Source organism: Acomys minous, assembly GCF_964271855.1.
Source record: "Acomys minous genome assembly, chromosome: 1".
Taxonomy (NCBI): domain Eukaryota; kingdom Metazoa; phylum Chordata; class Mammalia; order Rodentia; family Muridae; genus Acomys; species Acomys minous.
Window position 1 is genome coordinate 60,158,488 of NC_140483.1, and position 20,603 is coordinate 60,179,090.

Here is a 20,603-nt window from a genome sequence, read left to right on the forward strand (position 1 = left end):
TTAATTTAAAAATCAATTCCATCCCGCTTCCTCCCTACTCTCCTCCCCTAAGTCTGTGACTGAGGGGGACCTCCCCCCCCATATATGCTCTTAGGGTATCAAGTCTCTTCTTGGTAACTTGCTATCCTTCCTCTGAGTGCCACCATGCCTCCCCATCCAGGGGACGTGGTCAGAGATGGGGCACCAGAGTTTGTGTGAAGGTCAGATCTCCTTCTCCACTCAACAGTGGAGAGTGCCCTGCCCATCGGCTAGTCTGTGTAGGGGTTCGAGTGGGAGGGAGGGAGGAATGGGAGGATACAAGGGATGGGCTAACAATTTAGATGTAATATGAATAAATTAATAAAAATAAAGGTACCAGGCTCCAAACAGCAGCTGCATGACCAGGCATCAGGCCCAGGCCAAATGCCAGGTGGTAGACTTAGCATAAACTCTTGTCCTCTCAGAACCCCCCCCCTTTTTTTTTAGAGTAAGATAAATAAAACACCCAATTTTCCAATAAAAAAATCAATTCCATCTATTACCCAGGCAAAGGCTAGCGTAAAACAGTAGGAAGAGGGATGATGTGAAGATCAGCAATCAAGAACTGAATAAAGATGTGACTAGCTCTGTGACTCCCATGAGACAGGAAGGAAAGTTGCCTCCATAAAACCCTCTGCAGGGAATGGTAGGTGTGCAGATAGCAGGAAGACTCCTGGACTCCTACACCGTAGCAGCTGGCTAGCTGCTGCCCCTTGCGTGTCTTCCCTTCCCAGCTTCTATTCTCATCACCTTTTCTTTCCTTTTCCGGCCTTGGCAAACAACCTTGCAGAAGCAGGTTACTGAAATAATAAAGGCCAAGTGAGGTTCATAGGAGGGGACCTGGAAAAAGTAAAAGAAAACAGAACAGGGGTGGTGTCTTAGGGTCTCTATTGCTGTGACGAAACACCATGACCAAAAATCAAGTTTGGGGAGAAAAGGGTTTATTTGGCTTACCATTCCACATCACTGCTCATCACTGAAGGGAAACAAGATAAAACTCAGACGAGGTGGGAACCTGGAGATAAGATATGATTCAGAGGGCATGGGGGGTGTCTTATTTACTGGCTTGCTCCTCATAGCTTGCTCAGCTTCCTTTTTTATAGAGCCCAGAATCACCAGCCCAGGAATAGCACCACCCACAATGGGCTGGGCCCACCTCCATCAATCACTAATTAAGAAAATGCTCTACAGGCTTGCCTGCAGCCAGATCTTATGGGGGCATTTTCTTCATTGAGGTTTCTTCCTCTCAGATGATTACAACTTATGTCAAGTTGACATAAAATTATCCAGCACATGTGCTCAGTGTCAAGATGGACAGACAGCATCTAAAATGGAGGGAGCGGGAGTGGTCAAAAAAGGAATTTCACTGAAGCCAAGAAGCAAATAAAGATGACGTAAGCTATCTCACTTCCTAGGTTTACAACATAAGAAAAAACAACCATACAAAATAACGCTAAAGTATTCTAATTGGAATTGGAGGTTTTCCTAACAACTTGCAGAACTTAAACATATATAGATATAGGATTGGCTCAGCCTACATATATACACACGGGTACATACACACATAAATGTATGTAAACATTTTGTGCATAATTTATATGTATTCCCCAGCCTCTGTTTCCTACATTTTTCCAATTCTGTTTCCTGGTTTGCCTAGTTCCCTTTCTTGCCTTTCTCTTAGCTCTGTTTTCTAGTTTTCACTTCTATTTCCAAGAAGCAATAATGCTCTAGTAAACATGACTCAGTCTTGAAATAACTTCCCTCAGGAAAAATAGTTGATGATAGGCTGGTCAGAAAACACAAGATGGGCAAGATGGGTTTAGTATCTCTTTCTGTGACAGAAAGCAAGGAATACTTAGAGTGTGCAGGGGAATCTCTGTCAGAAAAAAAACCAGCCACCACTGGCCAAATCAAGGACAAGCTAGTCATAAGAAAACAAAACCGTAATGAGAATATTGGATTACATACACCCAAAAGTATGAACTCCTGAGTCTAGACTAACATAATTAAATAAATGATAGAAGAAAGAGGGAAAGTCTCTCTCAAGTTATGACAGCAATTTGCAAAAACAGCAAGAGTGGCTGAGCGGTGGTGGCGTCTGCCTTTAATCCCAGCACTTGGGAGGCAGAGGCATGCGGATCGCTGTGAGTTCGAGGCCAGCCTGGTCTACAAAGTGAGTCTAGGACAGCCAAGGCTACACAGAGAAACCCTATCTCAAAAAAAGAAAAAACAAAACAAAACAAAACAACAACAACAACAACAACAAACCAGCAAGTGTGGTGGGTCTAAATGGCCATCTTTTAGGAGTCAGGATAACAGTTGATATAAGCCAAAGTAAAGAAGGACTGGAGCCATGTCTCAGTATGACAGAGCTCCTTATGAAATGCTAATCAGACATGAAGGGCAAGTAGTAATTTCAAAGGCAAGAGACTGTAAGGCACACTCTTGACCAAGTCACCTTGTCAGCATCACCAGCCTTTTGAAGTTTTTAGTCACATATGTGCCCTGCTATTCTGCATTGAGAACAATGTAAATAGCATGTGCCATGTCTTACCAAGAGGGTATGGTCTAAGTTAGAGACATTGGACAGGCCTATGCTAAGGAGCACCCACAGAACGTAGAATTGATTTTCTGAGATTGTAGAGAACAAGAGAGGTGAAGAAGGAAGGAGGAGTTCGTTGCCAGATCAGTGAAGTCACAGAGTCACCTTTCCGTCTCTGAAATGTGCTACCCTGTACCTCACAGGCTGCTTGTACTTAGAATATCTATGATATCTCTCTCCTCTTTCTCACACATTTTCCTCTTCCTCTTTTCTCACATCTTTCTGTTTTAAGCCAGAGAAAGAGCTCTGCTTTGAGGTGTATATGCGATTAGATGCCCTTGAGTAATCCAGGGTAATCTCCCTATTTTAAGGATATCATAAATTTAGTGAAGTCTGCAGGATCTCTTGGTGATAAACACATCAACAGTACTTAGGATATGGTTGTTCTGGGCAGAAAGGGGATTATTCTGTTACTGCAGAGATCAAATGATTGAGTTGTTGGAGATTTCGGTATTGATCTCAGTTCTTTACCTTTTTTTGTGTTTACATGCCTGGTCACTCTTGAGGAATCTCTCCTATAACGGCAAAATATATGTCTATACATATTGACATTGACTTTTGGTCTAAGTCACAGCTAACTAGAATTATTTTCTCTAGTAAAAATAAGTTGAAATGATGCAAAATGGAACCTCTGTACAATTTGAGTGGCCCCTGCCTCTGTATAGTCACCATGAGAATATTGTTCTCCAGCCCAGAGGTCCATGGAACAAAATCACCTTAGCAGAACCCACACAAGGCCAGCTGCATCCAAGTTTACCTACAGAGATGAAAACAGTAGTGAAAGATGCAAAGGGCAATAGATTTGTAAGGAAATTTCCTAAGTAACAATAGTCATAAAAGTGATCAGAAACATTTAATGAGTAAAAAATAGAGGCAGGTGGATCGCTGTGAGTTTGAGGACAGCCTAGTCTACAAAGCGAGTCCAGGACAGCCAAGGCTACACAGAGAAACCCTGCCTCAAAAAAAGAAAAAGACAAAAAGAAACTAGAAAGTAAAACTGAAGAATTTACCCAGAATCCAATATGCAAAAGTAAAGGCGGAATAACTGTAAAGGGTAGCTAAGATACAGAGTGTAAATGGAAGGACTATAGAATGCATAACTGCTAGGATCTACTTTTTTTTTTTTTTTTTTTGGTATTTTGAGACAGGGTTTCCCTGTTTAGCCTTGTCTGTCCTGAACTCACTTTGTAGATCAGGCTGGCCTCGAACTCACAGAGATCCGCCTGCCTCTGCCTCACAAGTGCTGAGTTTAAAGGCGTGCGCCACCACGCCCGGCTCAAAAATTTTAAATGTAATTCAGAAAATGGCACCAAGAATATTTATAGGAATAAAAAATAAAAGATAGTAAATTTAAAAAGTTGTAATATTCTGAACATCAAGCAAGGAATTTATTGCAGAATGCAAAAGAAATAATCTATAACAGAATAGTTAGTCTATGATCAAAGTTTTTTATCAGTGACAAAGACAACTGAACAATGTGTTTAAATAGATGACGGAAATTTTTACATCTCTGTTTTTATAACCAGCTATACTATTGCTTGTGTATGAGTTCAAAGGAAAACCATATTTAGACACATAAAGATAGCAGGCATCTATGAAAGTCGCTAAAGAATATATTTTGGAAAAGATAAAAAATATATGAAATATACAAGATACAAGGAGTAAAAATGAGCATAAACTATTGATATTAATAAGTTAAAACATAATTACTATTAGCTTTGAAATCGTTCTCCATTCAAAATCATATTTTATTCATTGTTAAGTAATGTGTCAAAAGATTTCCCAGTTTTATTAAAGAAATTAAAAATTAAAACTTCATTCACATGTCGGTTTGTATTTCCTAGGCTAAGTAAAGCCTAAATGAGTCTAGCATTATAAACTCTTGAGAGAAAGAATCCTAAGACCTTCTGGAGGTGGAATGCACTGGAATAGCCTTTCTGGACACTTGGTCATCTCCTAAGAATTGACATTATGCATGTCCTTTATCCCTGAGTACCAGCTTCTAAGACAATACTTGTTTGTTCTTACTGTGGACACATCAGAACATTTTTTGCAGTGTACTCAATGGTAAAAATGTATTACAAATTTCATTACATTGCTTTGTCACAGCACATTATTGAAATTATTTAAGAGCCTTTTGCAAAAGAGAGAGATAAATCATTTAAATGTATACACAGAATATTGCACTGTGCAGCTAGGCACATTAATAAACAGAAATTACATTAATCAACAAATCCATGCTCTAGTTTCATTTCTGTTGCTTTGACAAATGCCATGACCAAAAGGAACTTGGGGGAAAGGAACAGGTTTATTTCGGCTTACAGACTTCAATTAATCACTAAGAGAAGTCGGGGCTGAAACTCAACCATGATCTTGAATCAGAAACCATGGAGAAACGCTTCCCGGCTCGAGGCCAGCTCATGGTTAACTAAATTTCTTATACAGCCCAGTACCTCCTGCTCAGGGAATGGTGCCACCCACAGTGGCTGGATCCTCCTCCTCCAATAATCAAGACAATCCCCTACAGACATGTTCACAGGCCAATCTAATCTACGCACTTCTTGTATTGAGACTTCCTTCTCAGGTGATTCTAGGCTGTGTCAAACTGACAGATCAAGCTAAATACAACATTATATATGTATATAAATATATGTATATACATATAGATGTGTGTATGTATACGTATGTATGTATGTATGTGAGAATATGTATATAAAGACATATATTTGATTGAAAGTGAAAACTGCAACATGACATATAAAGTGCAAAATTGGCTAGGTAAAGTTTGACAATATCAAAGAGTGTGTTTTTATAAGTGCAGATAGATGAAAATGATGATATAAACATTTATATTGCACAGAGGTGGATGGGTTGTGGTTGAAATAAAGCACCTCAGAAGATTTCAATGTAAAAGTTTAAACACTTAACAACCGACACCAACACAAACCACTACTAGGATTTGATAAAACTGATTATCAGTATATAGAAAAGTAGTCTATTATTGGATGTAGCTTTCTGTATGTCTCTAAGACTTGGGGGAAAATATCTGAACAACTTTTCCCTAGATGATGTGTCCTACTTCTGTAGATGGCAAAATGGAATCCGGGAAAGTGCTTTAGTGCTTTAGTCCATGCAGGGTGTGGGCACATTTGCAGAAGGCAACTGGAGACACAAGGTCTACTTTACCAGCTGTGAAGCATTAGTGTGAAACACTAATGGACAGATACCAGCCTCTCCAGACACTGAGTGTGTCTCACTAGGGAGCAAGGATACAGAGGCTGGAAATCCTGATCCACCTGAGGCCTCTCTAGCGAGAATGCTGCTACATCCATGGGGAAGTCTGACACTTTGGTAAAGGAGGACGGCCACTGTAATCGTATTATAAGATAAGAGCGTTTCAAGGCTGAGGGAACCACTTGACCAGAAGATGAGTTGAAGAGACAGGAAAAATTTGAGTTCAAATACATTTTCCCCAGATTATCTGGATAAGTCTCTTGCCTTCAAAGCTGTAGAGTTCTCATTTACAAAATGAGATTGGCATTAGTTTGCTTGCAGAATATAGAGAGACATAAATGAAATCACATGTATAAAACACGTCACACCTGTAGGCACTCAATAGTTAGTCTCTTAATTATTTTCAAAGGAAAAAGATCAATGAAAACGAGATAAAATCTTTCAGAAATCAGATAAAATCATACACTACCAAACAAGGAGACACTGTTTGAGAAACATCTGTGGGTGATTTCGTTGTCCGAATATCCTGCAGAAGATTTACACAGACTGTCTAACATCAGCCAGGCAAAGGGAAGGCCTCAGCTCCATCAAAATCTGACAGTACCACCGCTGTGAGCAACCTATTCTTGTCCAAAATAGGACCGCAGGTAAAGGCTGGACATGATTAACAAAGAGGAAGTGGGCTTTGAGATGAAGGTTGTGGGTCCTTTCAGCTATGCTCTCAGGCTACATAAGCTTTTGAATGAGTTACAGAGTCTTTCCTAGTGTCAGTCTCATGTGTGAAATGGGAATAGTAAAGTTGACTTTTAGAGTTGCTGGGAGTCTTAGCCTGGGCTTCAAAATGAAGCAGTAGAAATAAAAGGGACCTGGGCACTTGATAACCAATAGTTGTTTGTGATAAGCAGCTTTACGTCATTCTGAAACAGTTCGTGAGATAACAATTCCAGAGTAATTGGCTCTATTTTCTTTAGACCTGTGGCAAGAGAAAGTATCATGAGAGAAAAGTGTACCCAAGAAAAGCAGCTTATGTTATGGGAGGCAGGGAGCAGAAAGAGAAAGACACAGGAACATTACAGAGATAAGACACATGTTTTGGAGACAGCCCTAGGAATGACCTACCTCCTTCAACCAGACCCTACTTTCTCATTGCTACAGCCTCCTAATAATGCCATCAGATAGTGAATCTACTAGTGGGCCAGGCCACTGGCTATGTCCAAATTCTTACCATTATTCCTTTCTTTTTTAAAAGTATATTTTATTAATTTATTCATATTACATCTCAATTGTTATCCCATCCCTTGTATCCTCCCATTCCTCCCTCCCTCCTATTTTCCCCTTAGTCCCCTCCTCCATGACTGTGACTGAGAGGGACTTCCTCCCCCTGTATATGCTCATAGGGTATCAAGTCTCTTCTTGATAGGCTGCTATCCTTCCTCTGAGTGCCACCAGGCCTCCTCATCTGAGGGACACGGTCAAATATGGGGCACCAGAATTCGTGTGAAAGTCAGACCCCACTCTCCACTCAACGGTAGAGAATGTCCTCTTCATTGGCTAGATTTGTGTAGGGGTTTGAAGTTTACTACATGTATTGTCCTTGTCTGGTGCCATTGTTTGAGCAGGACCCCTGGGCCCAGATCTGCCATCATAATGTTCTTCTTGTAGGTTTCTAGGACCCTCTGGATCCTTCTATTTCCCCATTCTCCCATACTTCTCTCACCTAGAGTCTCAATAGGATGACCTCCCCTCTGTCCCACTTTCCTGGTAAGTAAAAACTTTCATGGGACATGCCCCTTGGGCCAGTGTGCAGATATAAGTGAGTATATACCATTTGACTCTTTCTGCTTCTGGGTTAACTCACTCATTATGATCATTTCTAGTTCAATCCATTTAGGTAATGTAGTCCCTGAGACTCTAGCTGAGCTCGGTGTGCATTATTCCTTTCTAAGAGGTCTAATCTTTGTTCAGAAAACACATTCCTTCCACAACATCCTACCTCCTCATTTCTACTACTTACCCGTGATGCCATCAGATCATGGGCCAGTTCTTGGTTAATTTATTGGAACATCACAACACTCGTCACCCAATCCCTTCACAGTTGACCAGCCTCCTAAAATGAATAATGTTTGAGCCCCATGCTAGATCTACCGGATTCAAAATTATAAAGATTAATCTCAAATTTCTGTGCTTTGCAAGATTTCCATGGACTTGTAATGTATGGTAAAGTTCGAGAAGTATTAGAATCTAGCAGATGACCTGTAGTTTATGTGTGTTGAGAATAGGTTACTGTTACCTATAAGACCAGCCCCACTCTATAAGAGGTACTCTGATTATAGGAATTCACACACTGGCCTGCAGCCTGGATTCGAACCCTTCCAAGTTCCCTTGCATCTTTGATGCAACAACTAATGATCCCTGAAGTTGCAAACATGCTTCAAAACAGAAGAGGCAACTCTCTGCTCCAAAGCCTTCTGCCCAGAAAGTTCTGTGATAACTATCCTGAGTAGCATGAAAGAATCTTTCAAAGAGAGGCTAGAATCCCAGCAAATATTTCCCTTTAAGAGGAAATAATTAAGGTCTAGTTGACTATGAAGCTTTAGAAATCCACATGACCTGCTTCTCACATAATCATTCAAACTAAAGAAAGGGCTTAAGCACCAAAGCACCTTTCCAATGTGTGAGTTCAACACTAAAGACATTTAATGGAATCTAGAAGGCCAGCTATTGGCTCCCAGATTACAGTGGCTTTTGAAGGGTGAGGCTCAGATTGCTGTGTTAGACATTGACAGACAAATGACAGAATTCAGAATTCCACATCCTATTGTGATTCAAATAATGATATATCTTCTCTATGCAAGGATACTACACAGAACACAGTAACATGCTGTGTATAAGAACACATTTAAAGATATGTTTACCATTTCAACATTGACACTAAATCTAGAAAGTTCCACTTTTTTTCTAAGATTCCCACCATAAGGATCTAGAAAAGGATCCCCAGGAATACCCATCCCAGTGCTTTAGGAGGCAGAAAGCTTCCTGGAGACCTCCAGAATATTCCTTTCAGGCTTTACCCTTCACCACCACAGAAAGAGGATCATCATTACAAGCTCTGGGTTAATTCCAGAAAGTTCTACACAGAATAAAAACCAGTACCTCCAATGGGTTTTCATTTCCATCATATAACGCCCACTGCCCTCAGAGCCCACAGCCCAAATTTAAATTTCTCATGTCGTGCTTGTGCCCTCTTGCCTGTGACTTATTAATGGAAGAAGTACCCTAGCCAGCAGCAGAGTTCTTTCTAACTAGGGTAGCAAACTGCCCTGCCAGAAGGCTTAATCAGAATCAAAGTGATTCAATTTATTTCCATCCAAATTAAGTTGTGTCTACAAGACATCTCAATTCCCATCTTCAATGCAGGAAAAAAAAACTTTCTTTTGGGAAAAAATACAAGTATTGTGTCCAAGGAAGTCTTTTCAAGTGTGTCCCTTGTGGCCAGAGCTAAGAGCTAAGCATTACATTATATAAGCTAGAAGTACCCCATATGATTACATATAGACTCAATAGGATATATAAACTATAAGGCATTAAATTTCCATAGGGTAAGAGCATCCATAAATGATTCTCCTGTTAATTATTTAGCACAAGCTTTATAAGTAGAGAAGACCAGGCAGGTAGTGGGGCCATTATTCCTATTTCTTGTAATATATACATTTTATTATAAAATTTCTATAGTAGAAGGTGTTTTTGTTTCTTTTATGAAAGAAATGATGACATTTTTCCAGTTATGGCTCTTTTCCCCACATGACACTAAATATATAAAAAGATCCTAAAAGTGACTAGAAGACGTGTGCCTCAGTATCACTTTAGAGTCCACATTCAGATGCCGAGGAGAGCAGGCAGTGCCTCAATCCAAGTCAGTGAGGACATTGTCATGGTTGTCTGTAAGATCAAAGATCAACCATAACTAATTAGCATCTCCTATCATCTATCAACCATCACTCTTAAGCCAGCATCAGGGACAATGATGGGAAGATGCCCATCTCCTACTTAACTAGAGCCCCCCCCCCTTGGTTTTTTTTGAGACAGTGTTTCTCTGTGTTAGCCTTGGTTGTACTGCACTCACTTTGTAGACCAGGCTGGGCTTGAACTCACAAAGATCTGCCTGCAACTGCCTTTCAAGTGCTGGGATTAAAGGCGTGTGCCACCACGCCAGGCAACCATCAGGCCACCCACAGGAAAGCTAGCACCAAAAATGCTCCAAATCTTCCTTTTGCATACACAGCATCTCTTAGAAGCTATGCAGTGTCCCAAGAATTTGGTGAGAACCTTTCATTGAAGTTTCTAAGTATAATAACATTGATGACTTTTTTCTTTATTGTTGTATAAAGCATTATTTGATTTTTTCATTCTCATGGTTGTACTGATGTGATTTGAGATGCATGATAAATGTATGTTTTCAGAATACCTACCCCCAACCTGGAATCACAAAAAGTACGCTTTGCCTCTGTGGAAGCCACAATTCTCCCTAAATCAAAGTTCACAACCATCAAGCCCAATGTTCTACAGTGCAATTGCGGTGTCAATGCCTTCCAATGTCTTTCAAGTATAAAAACCCATGTATGAAAAAGAGTTTGCATTTAAGCAATAATCTCTTCTACTTATCTGCTTATGCTTTGTGACCTTAAGTATCTATGGAGCAAAAATATGAAGTGTTATGCAAAATTTTGTTGGAGAGTTTACTTAAAATCCATAGGCCTCTTTCTGCCACTCAGTGGACTGTGTTTCCTTGGATGCTTCAAATTTGAAAACAAAGACCTGTTGCACTTGTTACACCTCCTTCTGTCTCCCTGGAGCAGATGTCCAACCTAAGTCCTTGCACTACCTCCTACACTGAACACAACAGTTCTTTTTGTTAAGATTTTTCACTGAACCCAGATTCCTTCCTTCACCACTACCCACCTGTTCAAGCCTGCCATCTTTTTGCTTCCTCTGATAATGCTCCCACTCACCCCGGAGCTCAAGGCACTTCATTTTCTTTGAGGCTTTTCAAGTATTATGAAAAGAATTACTACCTGGATTCCCCTCCCAGACTTATACATATACATATGCACATATACAAACAAACACATATACATATATCAACATAAATAACATGCATCCTGTGTGTCACGTCAAGCAAGGTCACTATTATCTCATAGAACTGGGGTTGGAGGCAGTTATGTATCACCCCATGCTAGCCATGGGAACTGAAACCCAAACACTGCAAAATCAATGTCTTAACCACAGACCGATCTTTCCAGCCCTCAAATCCTGTCCTTTTCTTCCTCTGCTCTACATCACGTTTGAGGTTTGGGGTGATGAATATGTCTCTGCTCAACCCAAAATTATCTGGAATTAGGTTTTACATGCAACAAAATGCAACCAACTTCAAGGAAGGCGTGGGCACCTGTGATTTGAAGAACAGAGATACAGTCACAGGAAAGAAGTGGACTATAATTTGCTTTATCAAAGAATTGGATGTATTCCACCTCAAGAGACAGACAGACAGGCCTCATACATTCCCTGGTTCCATCACCAGAGGCAAGCTGTCAGGATGGAGCATTACCCATCAAGCAAGCTATCTGTAGCTGAGACAAAGTGGAAATGCTGGCAGCTGGAGGCCGTCTACCCATGACACTTTCTGCTTGATTCTCCCTCGCAGGAGGAGGCCCCACCACATCCATCCCAGTGATCTTCACGTGCTTCAAATTAAGCACAACATCAGGCTTTAGCTTTCCAATGACCGTTCAGAGGTTTCCAACTTCCTTGCTGGTTTTGCCCCACAGGAGGCACTGAAAGGAGTTTAGAGAGCAGAAATAAAGGAGAACCTTGAGCTGGCTATGAAAATAGATGTCTGCCTTCATTGTGGTACTGGGATTACCACATCGGCTCTGTGAATACCTGTCTCTTCCATTGGCGTAACCCTTGTTATCAAATTTCAGTAAAGTATACATGCTTTAAGACTCCCAACTATGAAAATGTCTCATTTAATGTTTTCTCTGTTTTCATAGTTCAATATGAATGTGACGTGGTTGCCGCATTGGAAAAAGAACAATGAGACATTCCTGAGGACCATCCCATCGTGCGGGATGAGAACATTAATGAACGCACCATCAGAGCCAACTTTCAAGGAAGCCAGGATTCCTCCTAGGATATGCATTTTTAAACCGACTTGAGAAAACTCTATTGTGTCTCCCCACTATGCAGCAATAACTCTAACTATGGGACATAACACAACTTGCAGTCACTGACTAGCCTCAACGATTGACACATAAGCAGTGTTTTAAGACCTATTGATATAGAATAATATTATATTATATAATATATAATATAGGATAATAATATATAGGATAATATAGGATATATATATATAATATAGGATAATAATAGAATATGTAATAATAGAATAATAGGAAAGAAGCATTGTCTTAGTCAGAAGGGAAGAGAAGACGCAAAAAGAACAGAACCATTTGGAAAGGCTGAGCGGAGACTTGATCTCAAGATTTCAGTATCATACTTTGGGCAGGAAGCCATGTCAGTGGGTGTCTGGTTATGCTTTATTACTTGTGAGTGAGACAAGCAGTGTTTAGGAAATGGTGATGGCACATGAAGGCCTGTGCTCAACGTTTTCATGGGTGCTTTCTTACTCAACCCCTAAAATAAGTCTAGACAATTGATTCTTAACCAGTAACAACAAAGGATCACAGAGACCCATAAAAAAAATTACAAGTGGTTTGTCCAAGCCAAATAGTAAAAGGAAGAGGCTGCAGAATCAGAGGCAAAGTGACCGAGTGCCAATCTGCATGTGTCTTTACCACAACTCCTCCACTATGTGGGTGACGAGTTCGCTCTACTAAATTAAAATGTTTTATTATTTTAATAACAGGCTTTCCCAAAGCATGGAGAAATGTACTGTGTATTTTGCTTTGGAGTGTCAATTTTAGGGGCAAACTCAGCCTTTATTCTTCTAATGAACCTGAGGTAGAAACCAGAGATTTTTTTTTTCATTGTGGGCTCTTCTCTTGAAATTGCCTCACTAAATAATGTTTCTAATTATTGCTTTTTGCTAAGATAATATCTGTTAAATGCATGCCTATCAGTGAACTGATACTCTTCCACTTATTATAATTAACCTATCTTTGACCCTCATAATGGGACCAGATTGATATAGTTGAGATTAATGAGTCAATTATTTTTGGACAAGGTACAAGGAACACAAACTGTTCATACTGCTAGGCCCTCGTGGCGTTCTCAACTTCCTGTGTAGCTCGTGACATCTATAAAATGACCCAGTGCACTGTTTTCTCTTTCCAACTTAGCCATGATGAATGCTGGTATTTCCCCAAGAACACAGAAATCATTTGGATGAAAAAGGAACTGATAACACAAGAGGGCAAGCTATTCTTTATAAACAATTGTCTTTAAATCCTTTTATTTGACAAATTCATGCCTCCATGGGTTTAGCTGCCTCCAAGTGTCATTTTTATAGTTCAATTAGCCTTCTAGGAGGACTTAGGTCCCATTATTGGTAAGATGGGCGACGGGAGACACTGACAACTTAGCCTCAAGTAACACGGGAGGAGAGCGCCTGAAATCCCCAGGATCAAGAAGGGCTTCCTTCTCGCAGCACCATGTACAAGCATCCATTCAAATCTGCTCCCATCACTGGGTCTTTGATTTCTTCAGACAAAATTAGAAATATCATTCTCTCTGCAGAAGTTATGTACCCAAATACTGGCGAGAGTTTTAAGAAAGGTTTGTTTGTCTTTCCTTTTTTAAAGTGTGTGTGTGTGTGTGTGTGTGTGTGTGTGTGTGTGTGTGTGTGTGTGTATGTGTGTGTGTGTGTGTGTGTGTGTGTGTGTAAGAAAGAGAGACAGAGAGAGACAGAGACTTGTATGTGTTAGTGCCCCTCTGGAAGCCAAAAAAGGGTGTGTCAGCTGTCCTGGAGCTGAAGGTGAAGGCAGTTGTGGGCCCAGCATGGGTGCTAGAAATGGCATGCACCCATTGTGTATTTAATATGTATTTAATATGGAATAGCACCAAGTGCTCTGTACCATTATGCCTTCTCTACAACCCCATGTTTCTCTTTTTAAACCCACTCTCCATCTCTACCTGGTTGTCCTCAAGCCCACCACATTTCCCTGTTAACTATCCACAAAACACTAGGAATAAGGTCTCTTGAATTCAAGCTGACTAATACTTCTGCATTCAAAACTCCCATATCAAGATAAAGCCCAAATTGTTTCTCAAGACAGTCAAGGTTTTTGTTCAGCTAGATTTAATTGAAATTGGCCTTCTCATTTCTAATCAGTCCTTCTCCTCCTACTTCTGTGGCCACAACATAAGTCTAGTCGGAGAGCATGCCTGCTTGGCCTCAGTGCTTGGTGCTTTTACTAACAACTCTCCCCTTCTGCCTGTCAGCCAGGCTGACTTCAGGGAGCTTTTCTGAGCCACCCTGCAACTTCCCAGAGAGAGCAGGTAGCTTAGTTCTCTGTATTACTTTACAGACTATAATTCCACACTATCAGTTTGCCTCCTGCCTACTTTTGTATCTGTGTTTGCTTTAATAAACTGGGTTCTCCTTTGGGCAAAAACCTGTGGCATTTTAATTTGATGTCTCTAGATCATAACACGATGTCAGGCACAAAAGTGGGACTCAGTTGAAGCTTACTGAATGAATTCCTTTGATATGTAAAAGAAAGCACTTCAATGCCATTTTAATAAGCTCAGTAACATGAATCTCCATATGCCTGTTTCATTTCTACTTTGGATGTTATGAATGAGCAAGACTAACTTAAGCAGGTGAGATCCAGCCTTATGGCATCTTTGAGTCACATGACGGTGAAGTGGGTTGGACCACATATTAAATACACAGACACTAATGAAAGCTGATGAGGAAAAAGTAGAAGAAGGAAAAGTCCTATGCATAATTGTGTTTCCATTGTCACAGACAAGAAAAAAAAATCCTCATACAATCAGGGTCTGGCACCAGCCCTGGCCTGGCACCAGCAAAAAAAGCAGGCTGTATAGGTTGCCTACGTATTATCATCATTGAGATATTTAAAAGAAAACACAGATGATTCCTGTGAATTTTTTTTTACCTTTATACCTTCCACTTTGAAGGTCAAGTGTCTTCTGGGAATGGCGTGCTGTTTTCCATCTGAGGGAAGAAAGTCAATGCTAGACTCTTGACTCTCAAAGCCCAGAGCTAATGAATCCATAGCGAGACAACACTCTTGAACGTCAACATGTATAGCATTTCTTCAGATAATGAGAAGCACTGAGACCCTAAGCAGGAAAGGAGAACAGCAAGGGTGCTATTTTAATAGAGCAGTTTTCTCTATGGCATAGGGAGGAAAGCCTTGCTGGTATCTGCGCGAAGAGTAATGATTGCAGGCTGAGGACGCAAAGCAAGACAAGCATCTGTTTGGGGGGAAAATATTACAAGGCAAACTGGGGCCCCAAAACGTTAGTAGGAGCTAACGGAGGTTACAGATAGATCACAGTAAATGAACTAAGTACACAAAGGGAATGATTGTAAAAATTAACTGCAGAGTGAAGAGCAGTGGGGAAAACATGGAGCACCCAGCAGGCCATGCTGAGGACTTGGGACTTCTCAGTAGGACATGACGCCTTTAGAAGATGGGAATGACAAATGAGGTTCATGTTTTGGGAGCCTGATTAAATACAGGAAGTCAAGCAGAGGGTATCATTGACAGACCATTTGGCAGATGATTTCGGCCCTAGGTAGAGATATAGCAAGGGACTGTAGGGCTTGTTCTAGAATCTACATGGAATATATTTGTATAGTATAGATCTTATGAATTGCTCATAGATTAAATTTGAAATTAAAAGAGAAAGTTCAAGAATAATTTACGGGTTGATTTCCGCCCAAGAAACTGGTAAAGGGTAGCAGCCTAAGACACTGGGAATGATTGCATATTCCTGTCGTGACAGTACTCTAGAGACAGGGAAGGAAGAAAGGCGAGGTCTGCTCCAGCCTGAACTGCAGAGAGGGACTCTTTGGGAAGGAAGGAAAGAAGGAGGGATGAGAGGGTATAGAAGGGAAAGGAAGAGAAAAAGAACAGAAAACACTATGGACAACACAGAGGAGAGATGTAGACTTGGGAGAGGGCAAGAAGAAGGAATCAGCTCAGGTCTGAAGAGATGAGCAGTGGCTAAGAATACTTGTTTCTCTTGAGGAAGACCTAGGTTCCGTTCCCAGAGATGATTTATAACTAGCTTCAACTCAAGTTCTACAGGATACGATACCTTCTTCTAGCCACTCTGGGCACCACACGCATGTGGTTCTCATAAAGACAAGAAGGTACATGTATATGCAAGTAAAATTTTAAAAAACAGTTATCATTTTAGGCACACTAGGCATACTTGAGATGATTTGGGACATACAAATAGAGGTATGTAGAGAAGAGATAAAGGTGTGGACACTTGGAGCTGGAAATAACAGTATACAGCCTACAGATGTCACTTAAATTATGGGGTTGGGCAGAATCACTGAAGGGACACGTATAGTTAGATGAAAGCAGTGGACCAAGAATCAACCATTGGACAGCACCAACATTCAGATGTCATCAAATGGTGAAGCAAATGGTCATAAGAAAGAACAGCCAGTGAGGGACCAAAATCCCTGACAGGTTACAAGGTGTTTTTTGTTGTTGTTGTTTTTGTTTTTACCAGTTGTCACAATTCATATATAAAGCTAATGACTGCACAGCAGCTGCATTTCATCCCCATGACCCCAAAGCCTCAGACAACATACAGCTGAAGTATAATGAGGAAGACAGGTTCACAGGCATCTCCCCACAGCGCCTATGGAAAGGGCTCCCGCACCATCTTTCCCCTATGTGCATCTTAGTTTCAAATCCACTGCATCATACGACGAACTTGCAGTACATGTTCAAATCAAGTTTGTGCTGCTTGCAATCTCCATCAGAAAAGATCCTTTTCCCAGTGAGCAGTGGTTAATGCAGAGACTTATAACTAGCCAGAGGATTAAAAGTCAGTGAGTGGGTCACCTAGGTGAACCCATTCCCACCCCAGGCCCAGGAGACTGCCGAAGAGAAGGCAGATAGAACATAAGAACTAGAGGGCAGAAAGAAGAGCTGTGAAACGCTGTCCTCTGCTTAGAATATGGCCCGTACATACATGAAATCACACGCTGTGGCTGTCTCCACAAGAAGTGCACAGGGTAAGGGCAGTCAGGCCTCCAACAGGGTGGGAAGGGCCATTTGAGGGCTCACTTCTAATTGGGGAGCTACAGGAGTTGATGGCTACCAAGAAAGACTATTACTTTTCCTAAAGGATGTGGCCACTGATAAGTTACGCAGCTCCAGTGGTGACCACACCGGAAGCGTGTGGCCAGCACCACTGGACTCAGGGTATAAGCAACATCAGTAACAACAGGAGAGGGAATGACATCAGGAAGGAGATAGGATGGGGACGGGAGGAGTTAGTGACCATAAGATCAAAATACATTGCACACATGTAAGGCATTTTCAGAGAATAATTTTTTTTAGATGGGGAGAAAAGAAGAAAGGTAGTAACGTAGAAAACCAGAAAATGGCTTCTCATCTCTCATTTCATCTCTGTCATGAGTAGAATATGGATCATCTAAAACTGGGAGCTCAAATTTATACCTTCTGTTGTCAACGTCCAATTAGCACCTGGAGCTCAGCCCCAGTGAAATTTCCTTCATGATTAAAACCCCCAGGATATTTAGAAAGCACTCCCCATACCTGCTTTGAGAATAAGTACGTTTTAAAAAATGAAACAGCGTTACCAAGAAGGCCTGCATTGTTTTGACTAGTGGGTTTCATCAGCTCCCAAACTAACTTTGAATTCATTAATTTCATATTTAAAAAAGAGACGGAGCTGAATGTTCCTCCCACATGCAATGATCTCCTTTCTAATAATGTGTGCTGCTGTTTTCTGAAACAAAGATTAAAGAGTACAGTCAGAAACTTCCCAAATAACTTTGATGAGATTAGTTTAATTTCTTCCCTGAAAGCAAAGATAAACAGACATTAATTCTCAGTCGTTTTCTCTGTCCTCATGTAACTGGAGCCCTTGTGTTTTTCTTGTTCTTTTTTATCAACAACAGGAAGCAATTCAGTCCTTTGTGGAACAGCACAAATGTGTATCAGTCTGTCTTCTTGGAGCTCAAAATGTTCTGGAAGTATGTTAGAAATTGTGTGTGTATGTGTGTGTGTGTGTGTGTAAACAACCAAAATCTTTCATGTATCCACTGCTTGTCCGGAAGTCCATGAAATGGCATCTGAGATATTCCTCTTAACGAGGCATGAAGACACTGAAATAAATTGCTGCTTATTGGAATGCTTCTTCCAAAGACCAGGGACATAATTCAAAAGGTTTCCCACAGAGTGGAGATGGAGAATGGGCACACAAGTCAGTTTGCCAAAGGGCTGAATCTATTTCTGACATTAACAGAGGGACAGATGTTACAGCCGGGGCCTCCTCACAGCTGCAAGACTTAATGAATTCACATCCCACATCATGATAATGCACATCATCAATATTCCTAATTTTGAAGTTTCTCAACACTCAGTTATTAATGTCTCCTATGGGGAAAGCTAATGTTTAAAAGCCATGCCTCGGTATTCATGCGGAAGTTATATCTGAACTCGGTTAACACAGCACACCACTCTACACTCGCTCTCTTTTCGTGGATCGTGGAGAAACACAACGAATGAGGTTTCCATTTTTATACTGTAGGGCATATTGCTGTTTTGTTTTATGGCATGAGGATTTTCTATAACTTCAGATTTTCCTCATTTAAAGTGGTGCGCTGTCTGTGGAGAGACATAATTGGAAGATTCTGTCTGTTCAAAGTCAGGCAGAGAGGAGTTGCATGGAGCCACCCGGGGTGCCTCTATCTTCGCTCCAACAATCAGAATCATCTGGCTTCCATAAACATGTTTCCCGAAGTGTAACCATTTCCTCTGAATTGATACATTCCTTTCTGGAGAGGCATAGCGTCTTTTAAAGATTTGGGAAGTAAAATTAAAGATTACCAGGGTCAGGACGTTCCTGAAACTTACAGGATTCACAAGGCTCCTCCTCAGGGTTATGTAAGTAGCAGTGATGGCTGTGGAGAAGGGACTCTGATGGAACGGGCAGCAAGTTGTCAGGGAGCTCCAGGGATACAGCTTTTGCAACTTGCTGCCCATGCTATCATGAGAATTTGAGAGATGCAGCCACCTTTGAGTCATCCATGGTCCTGTAAGTATTCCTCATCCATAATCTGTAAGGAACCTCAGTAACTTACAGGTACACAAGAGTGGTCTTGGGTGGAGTAGTTTCTTTGGTCTGTCAGTCATTGATGCCCTATTTGAGGTGAATAAGTGTTCACATTTCCCCAGGGAAAAATCATACAACAGTAATAATTTACATTTAGAAACTGGAGCCTTCCTCACTAGTCTTATCAGGATAAAACAAGGCAATAGGTACACTAGAATATTTATAACCAATGACATTAATTACATAAAATTGCTATTGCTAAAGTACAGAAGATAACATTTATCTTGTAGTAGTCCTCAATGAGTGTAGTACTTTTTAGAGGAAAGTGCTCATGTGGGACCTGATATGTAGGCCATGAACAGATGCAAGCCACAGCTACTCCCAACTACACCCTTGATGGTTGTGTTTGTTTCCTAAGTTTCTTAGGACCATTTTATTTTAAATAAAAAGACATTTCATGCTTTCTGGAATGTACTTCCATCAACACTTACAGATTAAAAAGGCTACACCCTTTGGTCCTAGATACCTCCAGCATATCTCTCTGAGAACTCTGCAAAAACGTTTTTTTAATTTTTATTATTAATTTATTCTTGCTACATCTCAATGGTTATCCCATCCCTTGTATCCTCCCATTCTTCCCTCCCTCCCATTTTCCCCTTATTCCTCTCCCCTATGACTGTTCCTGAGGGGGATTTCCTCCCCCTATATATGCTCATAGGGTATCAAGTCTCTTCTCGGTAACCTGCTGTCCTTCCTCTGAGTGCCACCAGGTCTCCCCCTCCAGGGGACATGGTCAAATATGGGGCACCAGAGTATGTGTGAAAGTCATATTCCACTCTTGACACCTAGAATATACTTCTTTGTATGTGGTTAGGAAATGATATCAGAAAAAAAAAAAACAAGAAAGCAAAAATAAGCACCGTTCCAATGACTTTTGCCCAGAGGGATGGGAGTTTGTGTGTGTGTGTGTATATGTTTGTTTGTGTGTATGTGTGTGCGCAGTGAGTGTGTGTGTATATGTGTGTATAGTGAGTATATGTGTGTGCACATGTATGTGTGTGCATGCATGTATGTGAGTATATGTGTGTGTGCACATGTATGTGTGTACATGCATGTATGTGAGTGTATTGTGTGTACATATATGTTCATGTGTGCACACACAAACGTGTGCATGTGTCTGGATATGTATATGTGCATATGTGTGTGCATGCTTATGATATGTGTGTATAGTGTGTATGTGTGCATGTGTATATATATATATTGTGTGTGTGTGTGTGTGTGTGTGTGTGTGTGTGTGTGTGTAGTGGAAGTTTGGGTTCTTTAAAATCTCATTTATGTTATGTAAATATGTTATTGTTTTAACCCCAAGTGTGGGACATGGGGCTACCTCAGTTTATACACAGCTAAAAACTGCCTCTCTCGGCTCAGAGAG

General features: G+C 40.8%; 1 protein-coding gene across 5 annotated transcripts in view; it reads right to left on the minus strand.

The window, feature by feature from the left end:
* Positions 1-20,603, minus strand: part of THSD7B (thrombospondin type 1 domain containing 7B) — an 837,579-nt gene that overhangs the window by 732,646 nt on the left and 84,330 nt on the right. Inside the window, exons 1-2 of one of the 5 annotated variants that reach the window (XM_084778449.1) lie at positions 973-1,111; positions 769-858 (exon numbers count right to left, since the gene is read on the minus strand). The exons of the other annotated variants lie outside the window; for them this stretch is intronic. The gene's annotated coding sequence lies outside the window, so the exon portion shown is untranslated. Of the gene's footprint in view, positions 1-768; positions 859-972; positions 1,112-20,603 lie in introns of those variants that run through there. 5 annotated transcript variants of the gene reach the window in all.